General features: G+C 37.8%; 1 long non-coding RNA gene across 1 annotated transcript; it reads left to right on the top strand.

Moving 5' to 3' along the window:
- Positions 1-451: 451 nt before the first annotated feature.
- On the top strand, positions 452-2,949 carry LOC109204132 (uncharacterized). The gene is made up of 3 exons (XR_002063689.2): positions 452-579; positions 1,080-1,610; positions 2,055-2,949. It is a non-coding gene; the product is annotated as an uncharacterized LOC109204132 (long non-coding RNA).
- The last annotated feature ends 2,498 nt before the right edge of the window (positions 2,950-5,447 follow it).

The following is a 5,447-nucleotide window of genomic DNA, read 5'->3' as shown; positions in this document are numbered from 1 at the left end:
TCGTAATAAGCTCGGCTGAGAGGCGTTTCTGACTTTCTCTATACTTGATTATGCTACATGCTGCAGTGTTGTTTGGTGTGTGATTTTAGTCTGCTGTTAGGTGCTTGCTAGGCAACACAATGGCATTGTAATCTATAACACATAACTTAGCAAGGTTTGTGGACCTAAATTAGATGTTTCTGCCTTCAAATTAAAACAATACAATGCTATTATAGGGTGTTACTGGAGGATAGATACTACAGATGGGTAATTTTAGCCTGTGGGTTGCTAGGCACCAGGCAACATGAAATTTCAGAGTTAAATGTTTCAGAGTTGATTTATACTCTCAAACTGTAACTTTAATACATCCAAAGTTAGATGGTGTTCAGTTTTGGAGTTATTTGACAGAGCTGATCACACTGTTACTCCATCTCTGGAGGAATGTCATTAAACTCTACCCGAACATTTAATTTCTTTGGTAAGAGACGAGGGACAAAGTTGGTATTTTTACCTTTTATGCTTATTTTTATCCTTTCTTGTCTACATGTTTAGTGTAAAGTGGCCTTTCTTTTCCTACAGAGACCAGGACTCAATAACAAGGTAGAGTTTAGGTGACTTTTCTGTTATTTTATTGTATATCTGTTACTTAATTACGTTGATGTTGTATGAATGGCCATGAGGGAGTTGGAAAAGCTACAAAAAAGGGCAGATTCTGGCCTTATGTTTGATACCCTTAGATTAAGTAGTTAGCCAGCTATGGGGATTTAAGCTAAATCGCTAACTGAACAGTCTGACAGTTCACATCCAAACTCACAACAAAAACAAACAGAGCTTTATTGTTGTATAAATCTGGGTGGTGCTGGGTGTAATGTGTGTGTCTATGGGTGTGTGTGTGTGTATTTCATTTCACTGCAATTGAATTTGAAATGAAAAGTGTTCGAGTAGGCAGACAGCCCTCCACTTTAGGACGGAGCAGCCTGTTTATTTATTCATTAAATAAATTACTGCCCAGCCCTATAGCCCAAAGTATGCTTTTATGTGTTTCATATTCCTTTTATTGTCTGAGCCGAGCATGACAAGTTGTCCAATTTTTCATTTAGAAATGCTTCTATGATGCTGCAAGCCCACAAGAACATTTCCCAGCATCTAAAAACACTCCAGAGGAGGACACGGTGAGGCTCTGCAATGCCACTGATACTTCTCCTGGAGGTCCAAATATCCAGTGGAGCTCCAGGTCCGGTGCTGAAAGTTAAACATCTTGGATCAGACACAGCATGAGAGAGACCTTTCAGCACCATCAGAAACTTGATAATGAACCAGGCATAAGTGTCGATATCCTTTTAAACTTAAACCCAAGAATCCGGAATTCAAAAGGATCGGCAAGTTCAGAGCAAACATTCCGAAAAGCATTTCCTCAAATAGGAATTTAATATCTTCTTTCAGAAAGGTGGATCATAACTTCACTCTCCCGTTTGATGATGAAACATCCTCCAGGCTGCTTCAGAATTGGGACGTGTTCTTCAAGTCAAATGTCATAAAAGAGGCTTCGTGGCTCACTTCAGCACCAGAGTCATGTCGCTTGGTGTAGTCAACAGAAAGTCCCACAGGAGCGGGTCCAGATGAAGCAATAAGTGAGTTGTGTTTGTTCTGCTTGTTTCAGATCATTTGCTTCGACTGCAGTTGCATTCCCTTCGTTTGTTACTTTCTCAACTATTAGAGTGAGGAAAATAAAGATCACCTTTGCTTTGATTACTCAATTTAATTCGTTTGTTCTGTTCCTGTTTGATCTCTCTTAATGTCTTAATGCCTCCATCTTATAATTGAAATTGATGAAAGTGGAAAAGTTTTCATTTCTTGATTAAGAAATGGACTCCCTTCTTTTGCTACTACTAAGAGGACTGAAATCCTCAAAAATAGTGGATCTGATGTGGTAGAGAGATTTGTAGTCATTTGTAATTCTATTATTAAGGTGTTGAATTCGTCCTGTCAGCTTCTTGTCAAAACGTGGATGAAATCAGCCAGTGAGAGGATGTTTGTATAATCTTTTCTATGATGTTTTCTCTGTGGCTGCACAGTATTCTCACAGTTTTCTTACTTCGCTGGAGTCATGCTGCAGTTTGGAGCAGGGCTGGCAGCCATACCTCTTCCTCTGTCGAGCCTCAGAGAAGCCAGATCATCGACGTCTACGTGTATGTGTTTAAGCATCCCAGCTCATTCACTTTGAACAGCTGATGAATACTTAGAAAAAAAAAATCTGTCTCACGATGTCACATTGAAGTAGAACAATGATGTAGATAAAAATGAGTGTGCAGCTATTTAAACCTGGAAAAAGTGCTAAAATCTACTCTCTGAAAGTTGATTTCAACTCTCAAGTTTTTGCTTGATATAGATGAGAACCTTTTTAAGATTTACCTGAGTGCCAGTTTGGTTGTGTCAACCTGTAATTCACAGAAAGACAGATTTTGTGTATTATTGTAACGCACATAGGACACATGCTATCTGATCTGATTTCATTGTAGTTTGAGTATACTTTTTATCAAGGTTTAAGTCACCAAAACTAGATTCCTACCTAAGGTTTTGCAGTATTATAACCAACTCACATGTCCGAAACTGCTCTAGGTTTCAGATTTTAATCACTTTAATTCTCAGCACAGATTATAACCAGGCCACCACGCTGATCTCTATGCAGTGCATCAAGCAAAGCAACAATCAACAAACCATTTAACTTGTGTCATTCCCTGTCACCATTTAAGAAGAAAGCTTGATCATTCCTGATTAAGAGAAGAGGATTAGACAAGTTAAAGACTTTGTAATGCTCAGACAGCTCTAACATTTGCTTCTTCTACTTTTACTAACTTCTACTAACCAAAAAAAAGATGTCAGTCATTTGTTTTGAGAATCACTAGTCAAGCTTGGTGTTTCACTTTTTTCATCACTTTAAGGCTCATTGTGTCAACCTACGATTAAAGTGCATCATATTAAATGTCCATAGAGTTTCCTGTTTTATTTATTTATTTATTTTGTATATTTCTTTCAGGGAGCTTGTATAAAATAAATTAATCATAAAAAAAGGAAAACAAGTACCAGATTTAGCTACCAGCTAATTTCCATTTGCATCCCTGGGCAGGTAAAAAAAAAGAAAAAAAAAAGTAAGATGCATTTAAATAAATAAATATATAAATTTATTTATATAAATAAATTTACGCAGTTCGTCATTTTTTGTTTTATAGATATGTATCTTAGTTTTGTTTCTTTCCTATATCTTTGTTTTTTGTGTGCATTAAACTTTGAAACACTGGTTTTGAGAAGAGCTACAGAAATAATTCTGTTTACTGTGATTTGGACTGAGTGCTTTATATTCATTAAGAAAAGTTACTTTCTTCCACAATCACGTATACGACTGCCTGGTGAAGCAATACAGTATTTATTGGATTAAAAAAGAAGGTAAGCTGTGTTTTAGCCTTTACATTATATGTGCTTAACCCCACCCCAACTGCAGCACAAGGCTACAGGGATCTAGAAGCTTTGACTCTTACTTTTTACAAAACTGACCTTGGCAGCTGGGGATACACCATCAGGGCAGTAAATGCACAGACAGACAAATAGACTGGCTAATACTCAGCGGGCTGCAATATTTACTGGTCTGTAAAGTCAGCCTTGGAGAGAGAGGTTGTGTGTTGCCTCAGCATGTGTATCTGTGTGTGTGTGTACATGCATGTGTATGTACAGTTAGCATTTGTCTGTGTAAAAGAGTGTGAGAGTGTGCTACTGAATGCATGCATGTGTGTGTGTGTTTTATCAATCTAGTGCAGACTGTGCTGTCCAGCGGGGTGTGAGATGAGACAGAACGAATGACTTGCTACAGTGAAACACTAAACAAACTACTAATACACACACACACACACACACACACACACACATATAGGCACACAGGCAAAGGAGCCAAAGCAAAAAACCACGTATTACCATCCTTTCCAGTTAAACACCCATTTTTATTCTTATCTGTTGTGCCACACACACACACACAATCATTTAGCAGGACTGTGGTGTTATCAGAGTTCACTATTGGTCTCTATCTGGCAGGGGCCAAGCCAAGGGCGTCGATTTGGCATGGACGGAGGGGACACGTCCCCACCAATATCCAGCGATTATTGAATTGTCCCCACCAATAATTTGATCGCTTCTTGTAAAAAAAAAACAACAAAAAAAAAAAACGATAGAAAGAAAAAAAATCGATCTGTCAGCGTCTCAGTCACCCAGCGGTGCAGAAAGAGTTAAATTACGTTCTCTACTGGAGTCCGACCTCATGTGACAAATATGGCCAATGTGATTGGCTGAGCTTTTCAGGGAGCTCTGTTTAGTTTCAGCAGCGGCAAACCTGCGCTGCGAGGAGGAGAGGAGGATGGCAGCAACGAGGAAGAACGTGCATATAAGAAAGTATTTTTCAAAGAAACCTGTAAGTCACTTAAAGCCAAGTTCACTCATGAAATGTGTCCGTCATAATAACGTTACAGGCTATGCTAGGCTTTGGCCCACATCAGTCTAAAATTGTATGCAACCATGAATTACGTGTTTTGGACACTAACTGCACAACAAGCAGCTCTATTAGTTATCTCAGTCTCAGAGCAACATGTCTAATTTTGATTGAAACTGTAAGAAAAAACGGCAGCCTCGAGCAAGCCAGGATATTAGTTTAAAGAGGCTGTTAGAATTATATGTCTCTACGTTAAAATGTTGGTGACACAATAATTTCATCCTAGTGGCACTGACATATTCATAGGGTTAATTTTTGAGACAAAATATCATGAGGTAGTCATGATTTTGCAAATATTCCATACCACTTATTGTAGTGCAGTTTGCACTACAATTGTTTGGCTGCTGATGTAAATTGATTGATTAGTGTAGATTTGACAAAGAATCTGAATTGTCTCACTTTTTATATGGCACGAATCAATGTGTTATTTTATCAATATGTCCTAGTGCAGTCAGAGGGGAAAAGCCAGGGCCAAAGGTGAGGCACATCAAGCACAGAATAATAATTTTGTGGTCATCTTAGATGAGTTTTATGGACAAAAACCACCAGTTCATTTAGTGTTCTCTTAGTGCTAATGTATAAGAGAAGTTGGTGTACTATAACTGAAGTAATCGTGTTAAGATAAGATTACCTTTCATTTTGTCACAGCAGAAAGTGGACAGTGCAAAGTTATATAGCAAAAATTAGAATACAATAAGAATAATATACTGTACACAACTGTAAAGAATAGAATAAAATAGAATAAAATATACATTAGGATAAAAATAGAATACAAATGTTATATACACCTGAGTAAAAATACAACTTACAACGTCTTATGTGTGTTTGATCAGCTGCAAAAGTCTTTGTTGTGGAGTCTGACAGCAGTGGGGAGGAAAGACCTGCGAAATCGCTCCATCCCACATTTAAGTCCTTAAAGTCATATTCTTTTATT

This window comes from Oreochromis niloticus, linkage group LG11 (assembly GCF_001858045.2).
Source record: "Oreochromis niloticus isolate F11D_XX linkage group LG11, O_niloticus_UMD_NMBU, whole genome shotgun sequence".
Classification (NCBI taxonomy): domain Eukaryota; kingdom Metazoa; phylum Chordata; class Actinopteri; order Cichliformes; family Cichlidae; genus Oreochromis; species Oreochromis niloticus.
Note: the sequence above shows the minus strand (reverse complement) of the source record. Positions and strands in the feature narration are given on the sequence as shown.